At 42.6% G+C, this 25,252-nt stretch overlaps 1 protein-coding gene across 6 annotated transcripts in view; it reads right to left on the bottom strand.

Annotated features, from left to right (window-relative positions):
• The window catches only part of LOC121536833 (plakophilin-4-like), a 129,299-nt gene extending 104,047 nt beyond the window's left edge, over positions 1-25,252 (bottom strand). For 4 of the 6 annotated variants that reach the window (XM_045206554.1, XM_045206556.1, XM_041844422.2 and 1 more), the window contains exon 1: positions 25,073-25,251. The gene's annotated coding sequence lies outside the window, so the exon portion shown is untranslated. Of the gene's footprint in view, positions 1-24,663; positions 24,741-25,072 lie in introns of those variants that run through there. The other 2 variants (XM_045206558.1, XM_045206555.1) reach the window with 2 other exon arrangements.

The following is a 25,252-nucleotide window of genomic DNA, read 5'->3' as shown; positions in this document are numbered from 1 at the left end:
TGAGATTGCCTGCAATGACAACACGCTCAGTCCGATGATGCTGTGACACACCGCCCCAGACCATGACGGACCGTCCACCTCCAAATAGATCCCGCTCCAGAGTACAGTCCTCAGTGTAGCGCTCATTCCTTCGACGATAAACGCAAATCCGACCATCACCCCTGGTGAGACAAAACCGCGACTCGTCAGTGAAGAGCACTTTTTGCCAGTCCTATCTGGTCCAGCGATGGTGGGTTTGTGCCCATAGGCGACATTGTTGCCGGTGATGTCTGGTGAGGACCTACCTTACAACAGGCCTCCAAGCCCTCAGTCCAGCCTCTCTCAGCTTATTGCGGACAGTCTGAGCACTGATGGAGGGATTGTGCGTTCCTGGTATAACTCGGGCAGTTGTTGTTGCCATCCTGTACCTGTCCCGCAGGTGTGATGTTCGGATGTACCGATCCTGTGCAGGTGTTGTTACACGTGGTCTGCCACTGCGAAGACGATCAGCTGTCCGTCCTGTCTCCCTGTAGCGCTGTCTTAGGCGTCTCACAGTACGCACATTGCAATTTATTGCCCTGGCCACATCGGAGGTCCTCATGCCTCCTTGCAGCATGCCTAAGGCACGTTCACGCAGATGAGCAGGGACCCTGGGCATCTTTCTTTTGGTGTTTTTCAGAGTCAGTAGAAAGGCCTCTTTAGTGTCCTAGGTTTTCAAAACTGTGACCTTAATTGCCTACCGTCTGTAAGCTGTTAGTGTCTTAACGACCGTTACACAGGTGCATGTTCATTAATTGTTTATGGTTCATTGAACAAGCATGGAAAACAGTGTTTAAACCCTTTCCAATGAAGATCTGTGAAGTTATTTGGATTTTTACAAATTATCTTTGAAAGACAGGGTCCTGAAAAAGGAATGTTTCTTTTTTTGCTGAGTTTGTGTGTGTGTGTGTGTGTGTGTGTGTGTGTGTGTGTGTGTGTGTGTGTGTGTGTGTATATATATATATATATATATATATACACATACATACATACATACATACATACATACATACATACATACATACACACACAGTGGGGAGAACAAGTATTTGATACACTGCGAATTTTGCAGGTTTTCCTACTTACAAAGCATGTAGAGGTCTGTAATTTTTATCATAGGTACACTTCAACTGTGAGAGACGGAATCTGAAACAAAAATCCAGAAAATCACATTGTATGATTTTTAAGTAATGAATTTGCATTTTATTGTATGACATAAGTATTTGATCACCTACCAACCAGTAAGATTTCCGGCTCTCACAGACCTGTTAGTTTTTCTTTAAGAAGCCCTCCTGTTCTCCACTCATTACCTGTATTAACTGCACCTGTTTGAACTCGTTACCTGTATAAAAGACACCTGTCCACACACTCAATCAAACAGACTCCAACCTCTCCACAATGGCCAAGACCAGAGAGCTGTGTAAGGACATCAGGGATAAAATTGTAGCCCTGCACAAGGCTGGGATGGGCTACAGGACAATAGGCAAGCAGCTTGGTGAGAAGGCAACAACTGCAATTATTAGAAAATGGAAGAAGTTCAAGATGACGGTCAATCACCCTCGGTCTGGGGCTCCATGCAATATCTCACCTCGTGGGGCATCAATGATCATGAGGAAGGTGAGGGATCAGCCCAGAACTACACGGCAGGACCTGGTCAATGACCTGAAGAGAGCTGGGACCACAGTCTCAAAGAAAACCATTAGTAACACACTATGCCGTCATGGATTAAAATCCTGCAGCGCACGCAAGGTCCCCCTGCTCAAGCCAGCACATGTCCAGGCCCTTCTGAAGTTTGGCAATGACCATCTGGATGATCCAGAGGAGGAATGGGAGAAGGTAATGTGGTCTGATGAGACAAAAATAGAGCTTTTTGGTCTAAACTCCACTCGCCGTGTTTGGAGGAAGAAGAAGGATGAGTACAACCCCAAGAACACCATCCCAACCGTGAAGCATGGAGGTGGAAACATCATTCTTTGGGGATGCTTTTCTGCAAAGGGGACAGGACGACTGCACCGTATTGAGGGGAGGATGGATGGGGCCATGTATTGCGAGATCTTGGCCAACAACCTCCTTCCCTCAGTAAGAGCATTGAAGATGGGTCGTGGCTGGGTCTTCCAGCATGACAACGACCCGAAACACACAGCCAGGGCAACTAAGGAGTGGCTCCGTAAGAAGCATCTCAAGGTCCTGGAGTGGCCTAGCCAGTCTCCAGACCTGAACCCAATTGAAAATCTTTGGTGGGAGCTGAAAGTCCGTATTGCCCAGTGACAGCCCCGAAACCTGAAGGATCTGGAGAAGGTCTGTATGGAGGAGTGGGCCAAAATCCCTGCTGCAGTGTGTGCAAACCTGGTCAAGACCTACAGGAAACGTATGATCTCTGTAATTGCAAACAAAGGTTTCTGTACCAAATATTAAGTTCTGCTTTTCTGATGTATCAAATACTTATGTCATGCAATAAAATGCAAATTAATTACTTAAAAATCATACAATGTGATTTTCTTGATTTTTGTTTTAGATTCTGTCTCTCACAGTTGAAGTGTACCTATGATAAACATTACAGACCTCTACATGCTTTGTAAGTAGGAAAGCCTGCAAAATCGGCAGTGTATAAAATACTTGTTCTCCCCACTGTGTGTGTGTATATATATATATATATATATATATATACACACACACACACACACATACATATACATATACATATACACACACCCACACACACATATACAGTTGAAGTCAGAAGTTTACATACACCTCAGCCAAATACATTTAAACTCAGTTTCACAATTCCTGACATTTAATCCTAGTAGAAAATCCCTGTTTTAGGTCAGTTAGGATCACCACTTTATTTTAAGAATGTGAAATATCAGAATAATAGTAGAGAGAATGATTTATTTCAGCTTTTATTTATTTCATCACATTCCCAGTGGGTCAGAAGTTTACATACACTCAATTAGTATTTGGTAGCATTGCCTTTAAATTGTTTAACTTACTTGTTTAAGATACTTTTGTAACTGTTTCCTCCAGCATCTCCACAAGGTCCTTTGCTGCTGTTCGGGGATTGATTTGCACTTCTCGCACCAAAGTACATTCATCTCTGGGAGACAGAACGTGTCTCCTTCCTGAACGATATGACGGCTGCGTGGTCCCATGGTGTTTATACTTGTGTACTATTGTTTGTACAGATGAACGTGGTACCTTCAGGCATTTGGAAATTGCTCCCAAGGATGAACCAGACTTGTGGAGGTCTACAACATTTTTTCTGAAGTCTTGGCTGATTTCCCCATGATGTCAAGCAAAGAGGCACTGAGTTTGAAGGTAGGCCTTGAAATACATCCACAGGTACACCTCCAATTGACTCAAATGTCAATTAGCCTATCAGAAGCTTCTATAGCCATGACAACATTTTCTGGAATTTTCCAAGCTGTTTAAAATGCACAGTCAACTTAGTGTATGTAGTAAACTTCTGACCCACTGGAATTGTGATACAGTGAATTATAAGTGAAATAAGCTGTCTGTAAACAATTGTTGGAAAAATGACTTGTGTCATGCACAAAGTAGATGTCCTAACCGACTTGCCAAAACTATAGTTTGTTAACAAGACATTTGTGGAGTGGTTCAAGGGTTTTTCTTTATTTTTACTATTTTCTACATTGTAGAATAATAGTGAAGACATCAAAACTATGAAATAACACATATGGAATCATGTAGTAAACAAAAAACTGTTAAATACAAATATTTTATATTTGAGATTCTTCAAATATTCACCCTTTGCCTTGATGACAGCTTTGCACACTCTTGGCATTCTCTCAACCAGCTTCACCTGGAATGCTTTTCCAACAGTCTTGAAGGAGTTCCCACATATGCTGAGCACTTCACTCTACGCTTTTCCTTCCCTCTGCGGTCCGACTCATCCCAAACCATCTGAATTGGGTTGAGGTCGTGATGTTGTGGAGGCCAGGTCATCTGATGCAGCACTCCATCACTCTCATTCTTGGTAAAATAGCCCTTACACAGCCTGGAGGTGTGTTGGGTCATTGTCCTGTTGAAAAACAAATGATAGTCCCACTAAGCCCAAACTAGATGGGATGGCGTATCGCTGCAGAATGCTGTGGTAGCCATGCTGGTTAATAAATCACAGACAGTGTCACCAGGAAAGCATCCCCACACCATAACACCTCCTCCTCCATGCTTCACGGTGGGAAATACACATGCGGAGATCATCCGTTCACCCACACCGCGTCTCACAAAGACACGGCGGTTGGAAGCAAAAATCTCAAATTTGTACTCCAGACCAAAAGGACACATTTCCACCGGTCTAATGTCCATTGCTCGTGTTTCTTGGCCCAAGCAGGTCTCTTCTTCTCATTGGTGTCCTTTAGTAGTGGTTTCTATGCAGTAATTCGACCATGAAGGCCTGATTCACACAGTCCCCTCTGAACAGTTGATGTTGAGATGTGTCTGTTACTTGAACTCTGTGAAGCATTTATTTGGGCTGCAATTTCTGAGGCTGGTAACACTAATGAACTTATCCTCTGCAACAGAGGTAACTCTGGGTCTTCCATCCCTGTGGCGGTCTTCATGAGAGCCAGTTTCATCATAGCGCTTGATGGTTTTTGCGACTGCACTGGAAGAAACTTTGAAAGTTCTTGACATTTTCCGGATTGACTGACCTTCATGTCGTAAAGTAATGACTGTCGTTTCTCTTCGATTATTTGAGCTGTTCTTGCCATAATATGGACTTGGTCTTTTACCAAATAGGGCTATCTTCTGTATACCCAATTGAGATGGTTTGGGATGAGTTGGACTGCAGAGTACTGTTGGAAAAGCATTCCAGGTGAAGCTGGTTGAGAGAATGCCAAGAGTGTGCAAAGCTGTCATCAAGGCAAAGGGTGGCTATCTGAAGAATTTGTTTAACACTTTTTTGGTTACTACATGATTCCATGTGTTATTTCATAGTTTTGATGTCTTCACTATTATTCTACACTGTAGAAAATAGTAAAAATAAAGAAAAACCCTTGAATGTGTAGGTGTGTCCAAACCGTTGACTGGTAGTGTATATATGATGCCTTTGACAGCAGAACACAAAGGGCTATTATAAGATCTCTAACAATGTTACTTTCTGATAGGCTGAAAGGGCTCAAAAGCTGAAAGTGCTTTACTCTGTTTGACACACCCCAAAAGCTGAGGAATGTATCCCAGTACGTGCTGGAGCTAGGTTTCAAAACACAGATGCCACACACATATGCGCGCACACACACACACACACACACACACACACACACACCGGTGCATAGGAACGCACACACCACATGAACATAGACACACGTACACCCAGATCCATCCAGTATTACTGTATACACTATACAACCCAGAAGTAGATAGAAAACCTACCTATTCACGTGGTGATATGGGATTAAAGAGGGTGAATTTTAAAGGCAGAGGTTAGCTGTGTGGAGAGACTGAGACCGAGTCATAAGTGTCCTCCTACTCAATAGGATGACTGGAGAGGGATTTGAAATGTGGGAGGAATGTTATAGATGTTCTGCCCGCCTCAGATGTCCTTGAATCATATCCCACAAATATTGTAACATCTAAATCACTCCAGGCTAATCGGAGCATGTGCGTACAGGGATGGACTTGGCTCAAGATAAACCAGGAATAAGGCAAGAAAACAGTCACACCAGGGCAGCCTAGAGCAGCCCATACAGCTCACAATTTAGAACCCAGATATACCTCTTTCAAAGAAATGCATTAAGCCAAAGCGACTCACCATTGCAAGTGGACAAGAGGGAGATGGCTTCATGTGTAATAATTTAATCTGTGTCTACATTGTGCAACATTGCAAACAGAATACTATGAGTGGTCATTCTACGAGGAACTTCCTCCTGTTCTGCTCATTCACCCTGCTTGCATCCCAAATGGCACCCTATTCTGTTCATAGTGCACTACCTTTGACCAGGGCTTATAGGGCTCTGGTCAAAAGTAGTGCACTATATAGGGTATAGGGTGCCATTGGGGACGCCCATATGGGGACGCAACCGCAAGCCTCACTGAGAGACTGATCCAAATGTTTAAATCAGCTGTTCAAAACATGTAATCAATAACATGTTGTGATAGAGCGGGGCTGGGGGCATAAATTATGCTCAGCCCACAGAATGACGACTTTAAAAAGGGGTATGGAGCATCAAATGGAGTCTGCTGCACACCCTCAAGAATCAAGACATTTACATTGGCTATGTGGGTTGATTAAATCTTTGAAGTGAAATGGTGGTCACACACAGACTGAACACAGAAGTCAACTGAGGATTCTTCCTGAAAGAGCTGAATACAATAATTCATTACCAATATCATAGAGCAATAAGACATCTTGGTGCACAGTGAGCTGCTGTGCGGCGAAACCCAGGTAAGGGGAGTTGAGTTGACCGGTGTCTCTGTCGGGTGAGTCAGAATATTTGGGACTTATTATTTGAGGTTTTTGATCTGCTGGTTGGTGTTGTTGATCCATGAGAGTGAATACAGCAGGCTCATTTGCTGAAGCAAAAACAGCAACAAAACAAAGCCAAAACAGAAATAACACTCCAAGCCGCTGCGGTGGTTCATAAAGAAGGAAGATGAAATGGTGATCAGGGCCGCGGTGAAAGTTAATCATTCTTTCTTGCCGGAAAGGCAGAAATTAATTCTGTTTAATCACATGTTCCATTCCATTTTGCCTCACACTCATAGCGGTTGATTTTCATTTCTCCCATTTCAGGTGGTTATCAAATTTCAATATGAACATTGTAAGCGTGCAGGATTTTATGGAAAGGACCAGCGAGAAATTCCAAGATGTTCGAAATGACTGGAATCAATTATGATGTAAAAGTGCATTAACATAACAATTGGCATACTATTGGCAGTGTTCTGGCTCCCACAATGCATCCTGTCTGGAGTGAATTACCGAGCGTGCTCAGCACCTCTGCTTCTTCCCCTGTTTGAGACTGATTACAGCAGCTGATGAACTGCCTTCACTGTACTCTGATGAATGATCAATCACACTGCTGGTAAGAACAGCATTAGCTTATCTGTCTGCCCATTCATCAATAGGGCATCCTTGTAGGCTCATTAAAGCAGATGGGAAGTTAAGGGGGACGACAGCAGCAACAATTACAGTCACACACACAATTAGTCACACACACACTGGGATATTCATGTCACTTACTGTGCGTGTGCTCACGCAAGAACACATGCCATTGTGGAATGTGTGAGTGTGTAGTGGGGGATTAATATGATCATAGTGAAGTATCAACCTTATTTATCTCCTTCTATACTCCATCACTGGTATTGACAGGGCCAGCATCCAGCAGCCATCCAGCCGTGGGCAGAGAGCCCAGTAGGGCTGTGTCAGGTCCCCTCTACAAAACCATGAGAAAATGACTTGTGGTGTTAACACACAGCCGTGCTGCCCGCCAGCCATCCCTCACAACTCCCCTCCTCAAGTTCCTGTTCTATGAGCTAGCTGTCCTGCCATCACGTTCCCTCCAAGTCAACATCCACTCACATTCATCATACATCACAGTCACAGGTCGTGTCCCAAATGGCACCCTATTGCCTATGAACAAAAATATAAAACGCAACATGCAACAATTTCAAAGATTTTACTGAGTTACAGTTCAGATAAGGAAATCAGTCAATTGAAATAAATTAATTAGACCCTTATCTATGGATTTCACATGACTGGGAATACAGATATGCATCTGTTGGTCACAGATACCTTACAAAAAAGAAAAAAAGGTTGGGGCGTAGATCAGAAAACCAGTCAGTATCAGGTGTGACGGCCATTTGCCTCATGCAGCGCGACACATCACAACATTTATTTTTACCAGAGCCCTATAAGTATTGGATTATATAGGGAATATGGTGGATTATATAGGGAATATGGTGGATTATATAGGGAATATGGTGGATTATATAGGGAATATGGTGGATTATATAGGGAATATGGTGCTAGGTGGGATGCAGAATCAGGCTTCCGTTTGAGGTTGGAAACAGAGGCACGGGATCGCTTCGATTTCTGTCTCAATGGGAAACCCATCATTGGTGATAGCACATGTATAAATCCCATTGGCTTCAATCAAAAAGGAGGCATGAACTGCAATGGGAGTGGGAGGTAACCAGCTGAACACAATGTTATAAATATTAAGGCAGTTCCATCTGTAACACGCACAATCCATAGGAATTGGGACGATTCAAAAACCGCTACTACAAAGCAATTCCTCAAACAACATTAAACAACAAATGTTGTTACTGTAGTAATTACAGTGTTACACGTGTAAAGATTCAATTATCTTATGTAAAGTGTAAAGCAGGGGTCGGTCACAGGGGTTTTTGCCTAAAATCACCTGGAATTAAGCTAAAAGGTACTTTAATTTAGGAAATCTGTTCCGAAGTATTGACATATGTGATCGTGTCTCAATTTTATCAAGGTTGAAATTATTGTATTTGAAATAAATTCTCTTTTTGGGCTTAGTTGTGGTCAATTTGCAGTGTGCAGTGTATTATAATTATTTTCCGGCCATTCGCTTGGACAAAAATCCTATTTAATGTAAAGCGTTACCATCATTAATGCTCTCACACAGCATTGAGTCATTCATATGGAAAGGATCAAACCACCATAGAAATGGGAGAAGTTGACACTAGGGAGGAAAGGCAAATAAACCCCATCCCAATAACCCATGGGAAGAGATGATTGGGTAAGGAACAGGGCATCAACCTATCTGTTAGTAGAAATTACCAGCAGTACATCTTCGAAAGAGAGGGTTTATGCAGAAGAGGAGAAAAACTGGATCTGTCAACGTCTCCCCTGACGGTTGATTTGCATTAACGGTGCCTATTAAATACTCATGGCTTTAGAGTGGCGAGCAGGGGTCACTGAGAACCGTGCTGCCATCCATTTAAATGAGGGGGTTGTTACTGATAACTGCATGAAAAGCATGCTATAACAGCCTTGGTATTGGGGATGAAGTACATGCCTCATGAAAAATAGAGTTGGTCTGTCTGCGCCGAGTCAATCATTAAGGACCAGTTAGCGTGCAGCTAGCGTAGCGCCCATAGTTTTACAGCTCATTAACACTTTAAAACAGGCCCCCCCACCTTTTTTACCTTATCTCGCCTGTCTGCGGACGTCCTTGACTTGCAGTGTGGGAGGTGACGGATGGCGTCCACACACAGCGTTCAGGCTACAGGGTTGTTTCATTGGGGAGGTTACACTCCGTTTTCTGCCTAGACAAACACCCGTCTTCTTCTGTCCTGGCCTTCAACACAGCCACGGCCTGGCTGCAAAAGCGCTATTCCCCTATTTTAGAATGCTTAACTTTTATAAATTGTTATATCCCAGTTCCTTGGACCGCCTCTGCAATATCTAGAGTGCTGAGCAATAGATTAAGTCATAGTAAGTATGAAAAGTGAAGCACCTTTCACGTTTAGCCTGTGAAATCAAACTAAATCAGTTTATTCAAAGGTCTCATTTCATTTCTATCACATTTGCCTTCCCTTCTTTGGCTTTGGTGCAAACAAAAGTCCTGTCACATTGAATCTGTGAAGTAACTGCCTCACGGTGCATCGTTGACCTTAAACTGCAAGCTACAAAGCTGAGCACCAACATCTCAACAGAGAATGCTGCACAACACCATGATACATTGGCTTTTATTAGGGATATACAAGTAAACGTCTCTTTCAAATCCTCCTTCACTCCAACAGAGCCCTTAGTTGGAACAGCTCAACTAAAACCCTTTTTGTGAGTCGAGTCTTCTCAAGGACAGGTAAATCTGTATAGAGAAGAGAAAAAAAAGCATTTACAATAGAAAAGGCCAAGTACATATTTACTTTCCAACCTAGGGATGGGGCATACAATACAATGTAGAGATTGTAGACATTGTCACAGTATTTGCATGCATTTACCTGCACAAGGTGTGCATGAGGCTAGCTAAGCTGATGTGTTCCAACTCAATGTTATTCCATTTAGAGTCTTCCTTGGGGGCTTAGCAAAAACAAATGAAACTTACACAAAGTGCTGTGTCGTATGCAACTGGGGAGCTAACATCCATTGAGCCATGTGGAGAAAGGGAAATTAGCATGAGGAAAATGACAAAAAGCCCAATCACCTTCAGTTGCCCTTCGAAAAACAACGCTTTAGGTGGGGCCAGTGAGATAAATACCATGCTCTACTTATGTCCAAAGGTTCAGACACATTTTTTTTCACAAACCAATGGCACTTTTAAACATGAACTCTATGAAACACAAGATGGCTTATAAAGCAAAGCCGCAGGAATGGGGATATAGAGCACTGGGATGAGTGGGAGGGAGCTGGGCTGAGGAGTGGGAGGGAGCTGGGCAGAGGAGTGGGAGGGAGCTGGGCAGAGGAGTGGGAGGGAGCTGGGCAGAGGAGTGGGAGGGAGCTGGGCAGAGGAGTGGGAGGGAGCTGGGCAGAGGAGTGGGAGGGAGCTGGGCAGAGGAGTGGGAGGGAGCTGGGCTGAGGAGTGGGAGGGAGCTGGGCTGAGGAGTGGGAGGGAGCTGGGCAGAGGAGTGGGAGGGAGCTGGGCAGAGGAGTGGGAGGGAGCTGGGCAGAGGAGTGGGAGGGAGCTGGGCTGAGGAGTGGGAGGGAGCTGGGCTGAGGAGTGGGAGGGAGCTGGGCTGAGGAGTGGGAGGGAGCTGGGCTGAGGAGTGGGAGGGAGCTGGGCTGAGGAGTGGGAGGGAGCTGGGCTGAGGAGTGGGAGGGAGCTGGGCTGAGGAGTGGGAGGGAGCTGGGCTGAGGAGTGGGAGGGAGCTGGGCTGGGGGGGATCTATGACAAGGGCTTTTAAATTGAAACATAAATCACACCCAACAGGTTAGTAAAATAAATTCCCCCTTAGTTGTACTCTCAGTTATAATTATAAGCATGACTTTATGCTCCGAGGTGGAATGTGTGCTTTTATCAAAAGGCATTGGACTGCAATGCATGTCTGGAGGGAGCAATAGCCCTAAGTGTAGTGTCATCACGTTCATCATGCTACAGCTTGTGATGCTCCTCTTTCCTACATTTTCTCAAATCAATTCAATGTGCATCTCGTTCATTTTGTCCTTTTTACCCTGGCTTTTGGGTATAAAACGACCAATTGGAGCGAAGATGAAAAATCCAAACATTCAGTTTAAACAGCTTAGCAACATCTAAATAGAAACCACTGCTCAAGTATTATCAATGTATTGCATTTCATAAATACCCAATGTTTCTGAAGGTCAAACTAGCTCTTCATATCAACAACTGTGAGGAAGGAATGAGCAGCTGAGAGTGTAAAAAGGCCAAATGCAGCTGTTTTTATATCAATATCAAATCATTTCTGGGTAACAATTTAGTACCTTACTTTAAAACAGCTTTTTTCCCCCCAACAAAAACAATTCTCAAGCAATAATTTTGCTAGGACTGTCTGGGAGGGGAAAACTCTAAACTAGCTTTTATTAGCGGACAGGTTTGGGACTTATTGGTCTATTAAAGGCCCAGTACAGTCGTCAAAACGTGATTTTCCTGTGTAGATATATATATTGGTAAAAGTCAAGTTTGAACACACCTACTCATTCAAGGGTTTTTCTCAATTTGTACTATTTTCTACATTGTAGAATAGTGAAGACATCAAAACTATGAAATAACACATATGGAATCATGTAGTAACCCAAAAACTGTTAAACAAATCAAAATATATTTTATATTTGAGTTTCTTCAAAGTAGCCACCTTTGCCTTGATGACAGCTTTGCACACTCTTGGCATTCTCTCAACCAGCTTCATGAGGTAGTCACCTGGAATGCATTTCAATTAACAGGTGTGCCTTGTTAAAAAGTTAATTTGTGGAATTTCTAATGCGTTTGAGCCAATCAGTTGTGTTGTGACAAGGTAGGGGTGGTATACAGAAGATAGCCGTATTTGGTAAAAAGATATATGGCAAGAACAGCTCAAATAAGCAAAGAGAAACGACAGTCCATCATTACTTTAAGACATCAAGGTCAGTCAATATGGAAAATTTCAAGAATAGCATTCCAGGTGAAGCTGGTTGAGAGAATGCCAAGAGTGTGCAAAGCTGTCATCAAGGCAAAGGGTGGCTACTTTGAAGAATCTAAAATCAAAAATATATTTGGATTGTTTTTACACTTTTTTGGTAACTACATGATTCCATGTGTTATTTTATAGTTTTGATGTCTTCTCTATTATTCTACAAGGTAGAAAATAGTAAAAAATAAAGATAAAAACCTTGAATGAGTATGTATGTATGTATATATTATTTTTCTTCACACTATGAGGTTGGAATAATACTGTGAAAATGATAATGCCCTTTTAGTGCAAGAGTTATTTGAAATTTCAACCTGTTTTGGAGGGATGGGGTTTTGGACTGTGTGGTGACAGCAAATTAGTAAATAGACCAATAAGAAAGAGAGTTCCAAACCTCTCTGCCAATAACCTCCCCTCCCCACTCAGACCACTCCCAGACAGTCCTAGCAAAATTATTGCTTGAGAAATTGCCATTTACTTAAAAGCAACTTGTTTTTACCATTTATACATTTAAAACAAGCACAGTATAGTACTTAATTGTTACACCAAAATGATTTGATATCGAGATTAAAATGGCTGCATTGGACCTTTAACTTATCTACCACCAGGTGATGTCAACAGGCCAGCTGAAACTCCACACATGCAAAACTTGCTGATTAGAAGGTCCTGTGTAGATTGTAATTTCAACCAGCAACTATCAGGAAATAACAAATTCAGTTTTCATCAGCTGTTGTACAATATGATATAAGACACAGGGGGAAAAAAATCAATTTCGACTGCACTGGGCCTTCAAAAATTGTCAAAGACTCCAGTCACCCAAGTCATAGACTGTTCTCACGGCAAGCAATACCAGAGCGCCAAGTCTAGGACCAAAAGGCTCCTTAACAGCTTCTACCCCCAAGCCATAAGACTGCTGAACAATTAATAAAATGGCCACCCGGACTATTTACATTGACACCCCCCTATGTTTTTACATTTTACATTACATTTACGTCATTTAGCAGACGCTCTTATCCAGAGCGACTTACAGGAGCAATTAGGGTTAAGTGCCTTGCTCAAGGGCACATCGACAGAATTTTTTTACCTAGTCGGCTCGGGGATTAGAACCAGCGACCTTTCGGTTACTGGCACAACGCTCTTACCCACTAAGCTACCTGCCGCCCCAGGTTTTTACACTGCTGCTACTCGCTGTTTATTATCTATGCATAGTCACTTTACCACTACCTACATGTACAAATTCCCTCGACTAACCTGTACCCCCGCACACTGACTCGGTACCGGTACCTTCTGTATATAGCCTCTGTATTGTTATTTTACTATTTTGTACTTTAGATTATTTAGTAAATATGTTCTTAACTCTATTTCCTGAACTGCATTGTTGGTTAAGGGCTTATAAGTAAGCATTTCACGGTAAGGTCTAAATATATAAATGCTAAATATATTTTGTATTTATTTTACCTTTATTTAACTAGGCAAGTCAGTTAAGAACAAATTCTTATTTACAATGACGGCCTACACCGGCCAAACCCGGACGACGCTGGGCCAATTGTGCGCCGCCCTATGGGACTCCCAATCATGGCTTGTTGTGATACAGCCTGGAATCGAACCAGGGGGTCTGTAGTTACACCTCAAGCACTGAGATGCAGTGCCTTAGACCACCGTGCCACTCGGGAGCACAAATGATCCAAATAGAGGTTTGGCAAAGCAGTTGGTGTGAAAAGGGCTGATATGAGGCCCTTCTCGCCAGTGATACAGTGAGGGAAAAAAGTATTTGATCCCCTGCTGATTTTGTACGTTTGCCCACTGACAAAGACATGATCAGTCTATAATTTTAATGGTAGGTTTATTTGAACAGTGAGAGACAGAATAACAACAAAAAAATCCAGAAAAACGCGTGTCAAAAATGTTATAAATTGATTTGCATTTTAATGAGGGAAATAAGTATTTGACCCCCTCTCAATCAGAAAGATTTCTGGCTCCCAGGTGTCTTTTATACAGGTAACGAGCTGAGATTAGGAACACACTCTTAAAGGGAGTGCTCCTAATCTCAGTTTGTTACCTGTATAAAAGACACCTGTCCACAGAAGCAATCAATCAATCAGATCCCAAACTCTCCACCATGATCAAGACCAAAGAGCTCTCCAAGGATGTCAGGGACAAGATTGTAGACCTACACAAGGCTGGAATGGGCTACAAGACCATCGCCAAGCAGCTTGGTGAGAAGGTGACAACAGTTGGTGCGATTATTCGCAAATGAAAGAAACACAAAATAACTGTCAATCTCCCTTGGCCTGGGGCTCCATGCAAGATCTCACCACGTGGAGTTGCAATGATCATGAGAACGGTGAGGAATCAGCCCAGAACTACACGGGAGGATCTTGTCAATGATCTCAAGGCAGCTGGGACCATAGTCACCAAGAAAACAAATTGGTAACACACTACGCCGTTATTCTGTCTCTCACTGTTCAAATAAACCACCATTAAATTATAGACTGATCATGTCTTTGTCAGTGGGCAAACGTACAAAATCAGCAGGGGATCAAATACTTTTTTCCCTCACTGTATATTCAATAGTAAAACAGAGGAGGAAAATCTGCCCTTTAATGGGTCGGCTTTCTGACATTATACAGTATATAGCTGTTAGCATAGTGGCCAATGGCCATAGTTGAGCTCCACTCTGCCAAATGTCAACTTTTCAGACATTACACAGTGGGAGTAAATTGCAGGTTATTCTGGGACTGTTCTCTGCTTCCAGGATCATGTCAGAACTTTGTCCTGGAAAGGAAAAACATGAAGAGAAGAATGTGCATTGGAAATGTGTGATTTGTCAAAGCTACTTCAATCTGCCTACCATTTCCTCAAGGCTCAAAATTTGTCAGCTTTGATCTTGTCACTTTATCAAGACAGTGAGCCACATACAGTATCTTTTCCAAGCTAAAAGCGTCTGATAAGAGTATTCTAGCTCCTCAACATCAACACTAGATCTTAAAACCAACCACTGTAAAAGTACATAATAGCATCTGATGAAATGCCAATATAAATGTCATATACTTGAACTGTTTCAATATCTCAACCCCTTTCACTGAAGTTAATTATCAAAAGATACAGCACTTTGAAATTGCTTGACATTTAACAACTGAATCTTCTTATTTGCTTTTGGAATGGCCATGATGGAAGCAGGTGAGGCGTAGGGGTCCTGCAGGTTGGCTTGGGTTTCAGTTTTAGACTTGGAGACTCCGCAGCCTGTATAAGCCTCTGACATCAGGACATCATGACTTGAGGAGAATATATAGGTTCTTGACATAGGGGAGATACCATCACCTCAAACCTAGCTTCATCGAGAACCAGGCTTCCATGGAGAAATTCCATGGCAGAAATCAGTTAAAGAGGGGTGGGAACGTGATGTAAATCAGTGACGCCTCGCAACAAGTCCATCAAACGCCTTGCTAACCAGATTAGTGCCGCAAAAAATTCAACAAAACAAGCACTGGTGACAAAACATTTTAGAACGTTTGCAGCAGGCTGATTTTCACTGCATTTCTCTGTTATTTAGAGATTAGCTAAAACTGCAGCAAGAGGGGAAAAATTGTTTATAATGCTGGCCATTTCAATATTTTAAATGTTGACGTTTCTGGAGTGATATTTGGTTGTGCAGACTAGCATGAGGGACAAGTAGCTAGCCACAATGGATGTTCGTTTCGAGAAAAGTCAGCTAACCTTGTAAGCTACCTAGGTATAACTTGCTACAAGCTAGTTAAATTTCTCACGATTATAAAGCCAACAAAATGTTAATAAAAACAGCATATTATTGACCTAAAAAGGTTAGCTGTGAGCCCAGTATCTAGCTCATCCAGGGTCAGTGATAGGCCTACATAGAGCAACTATGTACTGTCTATCTCCATCAAACTCAACTCTGGACCTCGAAGCCAGTTCCACTGCTTTCTTCCCCCCATTGTTCCCCTCTAATCAGGGACCAATTTAGACCTGGGACAGCAGGTGGATGCAACTGTCAGGAAGGACAGAAAACCAGCAGGCTCCAGACCTCATAGGATAAGAGTTGAATACCCATGGACTATCTACTATGGGAACAACTGCAACCTTTTTGCAAGCAACATTGCTAAAATGAATAAAATAAAATGAACCTCATATGTTACCTGTAATGCTAATCTCCTGTAGCCTAACTGTCATCTCCTTATTTTCATATTGTACCGAGTGGCGCAGCGGTCTAAGGCACTGCATTTCAGTGCTTGAGGCGTCACTACAGACCCCCTGGTTCGATTCCAGGCTGTATCACAACCGGCGGTGATTGGGAGTCCCATAGGGCGGCGCACAATTGGCCCAGCGTCGTCCGGGTTTGGCCGGTGTAGGCCGTCATTGTAAATAAGAATTTGTTCATAACTGACTTGCCTAGTTAAATAAAGGTAAAATAAAAGGGTTGGATTTGCACTAAACAATTGTATATATGTAAGCACATAAAAGGCATGTACAAAATCTGTTATATGGTTTGCCTCATACATTGTCTACCAGTATCATTTTAACTTGAGAACATATAGCTCAACATGTAAACAATGTTTGAGTTTAGCTATTCTCTGCTTCAGATGACAGATTCCCATAAGGCCAGTAATCCCATCATCCTGTAGGCCTATGGCTGCATTGGCGATGCATGCCATATTCAAAGGGGGTGACACTCTAGATCCAAACTGTTACAGACCCATATCCATCCTGCCCTGCCTTTCAAAAGTTTTTGAAAGCCAAGTCAACAAACAGATCACCAACCATTTCGAATCCCACTGTACCTTCTCTGCTATGCAATCCGGTTTCCGAGCTGGTCATGGGTGCACTTCAGCCACGCTCAAGGTCCTAAATGATATTATAACCGCGATCGATAATAGACAGTACTGTGCAGCCGTTTTCATTGACCTGGCCAAGGCTTTCGACTCTGTCAACCACCGCATTCTTATTGGCAGACTAAATAGCCTTGGTTTCTCTAATGACTGCCTCGCCTGGTTCACCAACTACTTCTCAGATAGAGTTCAATGTGTCAAATCGGAGGGCCTGTTGTCTGGACCTATGGCAGTCTCTATGGGGGTGCCACAGGGTTCAATTCTTGGGCCAACTCTTTTCTCTGTGTATATCAATGACGTCGCTCTTGCTGCTGGTGACTCTCAGATCCACCTCTACGCAGACGACACCATTTTGTATACATCTGGCCCTTCATTGGACACTGTTAACAAACCTCCAAACGAGCTTCAATTCCATACAACACTCCTTCAGTAGCCTCCAACTGCTCTTAAACACTAGTAAAACAAAATGCATGCTCTTCAACCGAACGCTGCTTGCACCCGCCCACCCGACTAGAATCACTACTCTAGACGGGTCTGACCTAGAGTACGTGGACAACTACAAATATCTAGGTGTCTGGTTAGACTGTAAACTCTCCTTCCAGACTCACATTAAGAATCTCCAATCCAAAGTTAAATCTAGAATCGGTTTCCTATTTCGCAACAAAGCCTCCTTCACTCATGCTGCCAAACATGCCCTTGTAAAACTGACTATCCTACCGATCCTTGACTTCGGCGATGTCATTTACAAAATAGCCTCCAACACTCTACTCAGCAAATTGGATGTTGTCTATCACAGTGCCATCCGTTTTGTCTCCAAAGCCCCATATAATACCCACCACTGTGACCTGTACGCTCTTGTTGGCTGGTCCTCACTACATATTCGTCGCCAAACCCACTGGCTCCAGGCCATCTATAAATCACTGCTAGGCAAATCCCCGCCTTATCTTAGCTCATTGGTCACCATAGCAACACCCACCCGTAGTCTGCGCTCCAGCGGGTATATCTCACTGGTCATCCCCAAAGCCAACACCTCCTTTGGCCGCAATTCCTTCCAGTTCTCTGCTGCCAATGACTGGAACAAACTGCAAAAATCTCTGAAGCTGGAGACGCTTATCTCCCTCACTAACTTTAGGCATCAGTTGTCAGAGCACCTTACCGATCACTGCACCTGTACACAGCCCATCTGAAATTAGCCCGCCCAACTACCTCATCCCTATATTGTTATTTATTTTGCTCATCTGTACCCCAGTATCTCTATTTGCACATCATCTCTTGCACATCATTCCAGTGTTAATACTAAATTGTAATTATTTTGCACTATAGCCTATTTTATTGCCTTACCTCCATAACTTGCTAAATTTGCACACTGTATATTAATTGTATTTCTGTTGTATTTTTTTTTGATTTTTGTTTTGTTTTACCCCATATGTAACTCTGTGTTGTTGTTTTTATCGCACTGCTATGCTTTATCTTGGCCAGGTCGCAGTTGTAAATGAGAACTTGTTCTCAACTGGTTTACCTGGTTAAATAAAGGTGAAATAAAATAAAAAAAAATAAAAAATATGATAAGCTGCCAAATGGATTCAGATAGCTGATATACTGAGACAGAGTGACAATCAAATAAAACAGATTGGAGATCTTACAACTAGACAAAAAGGAAATGTTCACTTGAGAACACAGAGAACAGCACACTTCCCCTCTTTATTGTGCCAATCGAAGTAACCCAAAACAAAATCCCTATCAAAATCCGTCAGTTTAATCTAGAGATATCAGTTTATTTGCATGGGCTGCGTCTCAATCAACCGTATCCGCCTATGGTCGGCCTTCCGCATCTGCAGTGGAAGGTGGCCGAGCTACAGCTGTTTGTCAGACCATGAGACGTCCCAAAAAACAGTATTTTCACAAAAATGTCTGTAGCGTCCGAACGGGTCGGCCTACAAACTAATATGACCACTCTATGGACTCTCACGAATACGATGGTGATCTCCGTTTTATACACAGTTGCTTTGTGAGAAGGTGTTAAAGTTCACAGTTAGCCATTGTTATGTAAATGCAAGCTGGAAAGTACCATTGGCCTGGCTTTGGTCCCATGTGAGAGCAGGTCCGCCGGAGCCATGGCCCAGTGAGACACGGGTGACGGCCCGTGTAGATGGAAACAGAAAAGTCTGAGCCTTTTGGGTAAAACACTGGGGTAAATCCTGTATGGAAATACGCCATTAGTCTCTTGGGACCTCCATCTTCATCTACAAACACAGGCTTTCACAGCTTTCCATTTCTGAGGACAGAAAACATCACAAAGAAACAAGCTTCATTATACTCAAATTAGTAAATTATATTGCTATTATCTCTGTCCTCAAACGTTTTTCCCCTCTAGGGACTGGAACTGGAGAATCTTTTCATAATGTCCTCCCACAAAGCCTACTCTATCCAGTAGCCTACACTCTCTCCCTTTACTGACAGCTGGAGCTGCAATTTCACCCTTTTCCATGGCTGCTAACTGCAAATGCATTTGGAGACTTTTTAAATGTACAATGATAACGTTAGCTAGCTGATGACATTTAATTCAATTAGCTAAACTGTGGATAAAGTTAACTAGCTAGCAGCTCAGTTACATTTACATTTACGTCATTTAGCAGACGCTCTTATCCAGAGCGACTTACGTTATATATTTTTTTCATACCCCCTGTGGGAATCGAACCCACAACCCTGGCGTTGCAAACACCATGCTCTATCAACTGAGCTACATCCCTACCGGCCATTCCCTCCCCTACCCTGGACGACGCTGGGCCAATTGCGCGCCGCGCCATGGGTCTCCCGGTCACGGCCGGCTACGACAGAGCCTGGATTCGAACCAGGATCTCTAGTGGCACAGCTAGCACTGCGATGCAGTGCCTTAGACCACTGCGCCACTCAGGAGACTTAGCCTACAGTGGCCTACTACTAGTACTGTAATACATCGTTGAACATTTTCAAAAATGTATTTACTTACTTGAATAGGTTCTCCCACTGCCTCCGTTTTTTGGGTCCTTACAATAACAAAATAATCTTCAAGATTTTTCCGGTGGTAGCAAAGCGCAGCCAGCAGTCATGTGGACGAATGGAGGCAAAAAGTGTGTTTTTCACCAGAGCAGTTTAGAACGTGTTGTGACGTTTGACTTTACCAGCGTAACTTCACCACTTTCACTGTTTTCCATCCAAACAGTGCGCACATAACACACGGCACCCCTTCTACAGGCGTGTGGGGAGAGGGTTCTTGAAATGTAACATCCTAATCAAAATCAGCTGACCATTCAAACTGTTTTTGCAATACAACATTCTCCAGACCTCCAATGGAGGCATGATAACGATGTGATTTTGGCGTATGACAACGCAAGACTACCTCAAACCAAATCCGGCAACCAAGCGTGACTGCACACCACTCTGGGACGACAACCGATACGACACGTGTAGTATTTCACCCGAACCCTATAACAGTCAACACACCACTGAATAGTTAGGCTAGGTGATACATCTAACTATAGGGTTCTCGATTAAGGAAAACATCTATACCGACGAAATACATCCGTCATCCAAATGAAGCCAGAACAACAAAACTATTGGCCATTTTGGACACAGCTGAACGTGTATTACTTACGGCGATATGACATTAGGATGAACAATTGTCCATTCATCACAAGGTGTCATGCCAGGTTGTCATGTCGTCCAGTGCTCAGTGACTGCTGCTGAATTCTCTGGAGGCCTTGTTTGTTAGGCAATGTGCTCAGTGGGGAGACGGCCTGTCCCCTTCAGTCTTCTGCCTCTAGTAACCAGAGAGCGGGCACCCCGGAGTGATACAGTAACAAGCACTTTGTCTTTGAAATATTCAACAAGATGCCATCCTCCTCTTCCCCGTCGAGGTAAGACTGCAGGTAGGGGATTAGGAGCTAGCAGAAAATACTTTGGTGAGTGAGCCACATCTGGAGCAATTCACACTGAAATTAAATGGCTCTTTCCCATTCACTGCTGTCCACTCCACATAGCACAAGTCTGGAGAGCGGAGAGCCGCTGGTCTTTCATACTCAGCATGCCAGGACTATGGAGGGCTATTTCACTGGAGAAAAATCTATTGTGTGCCTAATCTCTCAAAGCGCTGACATGCTTTGTGTTCATTATCTTCAGCCGTCCAGGATCCAACCAAAGCATGAAATCTGGAGCTCTTTCAGGAACGTATCTACATATCCAGTAAGATCAACACTGAGCGGCAGACAGCCCCACATGCCTCACCAAATAATTTCACTGTACCACAACCGAACAGCCCATAGTATGAATGCACACTGCATGTGGAACATTATCCTTTAATTACCTTGATTTTATATACAGTACAATACATGAAGGCTAGCATTAAATATAATAGGGCACTAGCCTAGATTCAGCAATATGCTGGGTATTTATTAAAATACTCTACAGTTTAGTGAGGTCAGTGGTTTAAACTTTCATGTGTGGGTGTTGGTTCTTCTCTTCTTGTTCTGTTGACAAAGTCACCGATTAAAATATGTTCCGCACACAGTTCTATTCCCAGAAAAGTCTGTCTCCCAAGTGATAAAACAGGGATCGATGTTACAGGCTCAATGTGGAATTGCTCAAGTCTACAACTTGTGGTTGTCTTCAAGGAGTAGGCTAACTCTCTTTAGACCATGGAGATGTGGGATGGAAAGAAAGAAGAAAAAAATACTTGATGGAAATAGAGGGATCCTAAAGCAGGAGGGTAATAGCAGCCACTGAGGCCAGCCACAGAGGCAGTAGAGTAATGGAGATGCGTCCCAAAAGGCACCCTAATACCTACATATACTGCGTGACTTTTGACTAGGTTATTTCCATTAATCCAGTGGCCATTTGTTTTGCAAACTCTGCAATCACATGAGTGCTACAGCAACAGCACTTACCCAAATAATGGTCTCTTCCTGGTGCGCACTTGCATTAAAGGGTAACTACACCCACAAATCTAAACTTCTTCAATTTTTCCCAGACCTCAGAAATTGTCTCTTGATGTGGTTTAAACATTGTTGTGGACTTAGAACATCCAATTGTTGTTTTTCTATTTACAATGTTTATTTTGAGAGCGAAAACCTGGAAAAAAACGGAAACCTGGAAAAACAGAAACTGAGAAAATTGAATTTGGGTAAAAAATAAAAACAGATTTTACAGGGCCCTAGATATGTAGCAGAGTGAGCTGAGCATTGCCGTGCTACTGTCTGTCTGAGCAGCATTAGAGAGAGAATGACTTATCAAGGGGCGTCTAAGAACAGCTGAACTATTCATCTGACTGATGTCAGTTCCTGTTCAACAGAATCTGACATGAGCATGGGGTCAAAATAACCACACCAAAACAGATAAAAGAGGGCCTTTCGCAGGCAGTACGCAGTTTGAATCCCAAATGGCACCCTATTCCCTATATAATGCACTACTTTTGACCATGGCCCATAGGGCTTTGGTCAAAAGTTGTGTACTACTTAGGGAATAGGGTGCCATTTAGGACAGAACTTGGCTGTGTTTGTGCTTAGACTCAGACTATAACAGCAGCATTTGTTCCCATCATCATGCAAACAACACAGCCTTCATCTACAGCCAACAGTCATGGTCTTACAACAGAGGAGCACGGTGCATTAATTGATTGCATCTATACCAAGATAAGGAGGAGAGTGAGGGGCAGAAACTCTCGTGGGGTCAGACAATTCAAACAAACGTTGTTGTTGAACCCACAAGCTTTGCTCCATCTCCTATAGACTCCAATAAGACATTTGCGATTGTCTCCCATTGTGCCATGAAGGAGCAAAACCACACAAAAAAAAAACTCCTCACCATTTGTGCACTGCAAGAGCAAAACCACATTCTCCAAACCAGAACACTCGCACAAATAAGGTTTTTATCTGGAGCCTTTGCTGCAATACCTCATGAAAAATCGTCCTTAAAAAAAAAAATATTAGGTGAATTCCTTCAATAGATGTCAGCTGTTGGGACTGTGGCTTGGGTAATGTGAATCATGAGGAGCATCGCATTGTGCATCTGACCAGGTAGAGCCAGAGAGAGAGAGCTAGGCAAAGAGCACACAGACTAAGAGTATAGTTGCACAATTGTGACCTCAAATATCACCACCACCACCTAGTGAGCTACTGTACAGTTTAGTGCTAGGTATGTCCAGAGCTAGCATCTAAAGCAAATAGACACAGGATTGGAGACTAGAGATCTTCCTGATATTTATGTTGTTGATGATATTATAGTATGCTACATCAATGACATGTTCAATTCTATTATCATTGGCACCAATAGGTGACCAGGCAAACATAATACTTTTCAACAGAAGAGGAAGTATGGAGAAGCATTGGAAGATGACCACAGTGAGAAACAATTCCTTAGAATAACCAAAGGGTTATTTTGAACACAGTTCTGCACACCAAAGAGTGCAGGTCACCAACTGGACCTAAAGTGATTTGGTAAATGGTAGAACTAAACAAATTTGTATTTCATACGGATGTCCATCAAATCTCCATTACAAATCGCCCAAACACAAAACCTATGCAGTGTTTCAGCTGCCCTGACAACCACGGAAATTATAATGCCTTCATGTACATGTTGTGAGATGTAAGAATATGTTCTTATCATTTACAAGTGTCCAGAGGCAGTTGTACTGGTCTCAGTCACATGTGCCAATCTATTTCTGCATAGTGCATATATCCTTGTAAAGGTCTTCCAAAGCAAGGCAGCAATGTAACGATATATGTCTGTGAATGACAAAGTGTGATGATGGCACAGCAGACTATTCCTGTATTGTTTGAGTTATTTGGAATAGCAACTTCAGTTCAAGAAATATAACCACTTGTCACTCGTGATAATGAAAGCATTTTCCCTCTAAATGTTGTGGCTGCCTTCTCTCATTCCTATGGAGCGATCAGTTTAGATATTTGTGAACATTCCAATTGGTTCATTTTAAATAAATTCAATTGAAAGAAAACGTGGAGACTTCAAAGAGATCGAGTAGGCTAGCTTTGCATCTCAATTGTTGGGAACAGTTTTCCTGCTATCTATCCTGAGTTGGACACTGTGATTCCACTGAGACATCTAGGCAATAGTGCACGCTTGTGAAAAGAAAGGCACACTAAAACCTTGCCATGTTCCTTACACTTTAATAGGCTACTGAAGCTAAACGACCGTTCACACTGGCTTCAAATTGACACGACTTGCAGTTTTCAGTCGAGTTGCCTAGTATCAATTTGCCCAAACGTCTTTTGCCTTGATTTGCATGAATCCAGCAAACGGCCATGGGACACGTGAAGTAGTCTAGCTGATTTCTTTCTTTAGACTAGTTGAAATTAAAACACGAAAATGTTAACCGGACGAAATAAAACACCAGCATTGTCAATCCCAAATAAATTGTATTAATGTTAGATAGGCATACAACTATTAGGCCTATAACTTAAATTAAGCGACATTTAAGGGACGAGAGTCACTCTCGAGCGTGACCAATTTTTTTTCGTTTTGGTTCGAAATTGGTGCAGAACTGTAAAACAATCTTGCTACGTAATTTGAGAATGGAAAAAATAAGCATCTATGCCAATGGCAAATATAGTGACTGTTAGACCAGGTAAGGGCATTGAATACAGTCGTGAGTTTAAACCTAAATAAACGTGAGAAAATTAAGATGTAGGGAAGAGCATTAATCTCTGCCCCTAAACCTCGCATTCCTCAGATTCCCACACACTAAACTCACCTGCCTATTCATTCTCGACCGGTGCATTTCGATCAGAGTCATAGTCCTACAAAAAGTAACACTTCGTGTAACGTCCACAAGATACAATAATGGACTAGTCAAAAGTTTCGGCAACAATGTATCAAGGGGCACACTCAATACCCAGTGAATGACCCTCAGAGGTGTGCGTGGTAGTGAATCAGTCACAAGAGAAAGATTAGTTTGCATTAATATCCTTGCTTGCTATGTATAGGCTATGGCAAAAGCAGAAAATAAAACAACACATGCTGTACTGTTTGTATAGTAAAAAAATAAAATGAATTTAGGACTTAAATAGTAGCTTGTCTAGTGCAGACCTTTAGCCTGCAGATGTTTTCATTTTTACAGATATTCTCCATGGTTTCAAAATGAATGAAAACAAAGCCTGTACCTTAAGGAGTATTATTGTGATCGCTGTGTTTTGGCGTGGATCCACATTGGAACATGTAACTTCATCAGCATGGAAGTAGCACCTCTACAAGTCCGCTCCTAGTCCCATGCAGTGTAACTCGCCTCCATAGTCAAGAACAAGATCCCTTCTCTCTCCGCTTCCACTCCAAAGGAATACGAG

This window comes from Coregonus clupeaformis, chromosome 23 (assembly GCF_020615455.1).
Source record: "Coregonus clupeaformis isolate EN_2021a chromosome 23, ASM2061545v1, whole genome shotgun sequence".
NCBI lineage: Eukaryota > Metazoa > Chordata > Actinopteri > Salmoniformes > Salmonidae > Coregonus > Coregonus clupeaformis.
Note: the sequence above shows the minus strand (reverse complement) of the source record. Positions and strands in the feature narration are given on the sequence as shown.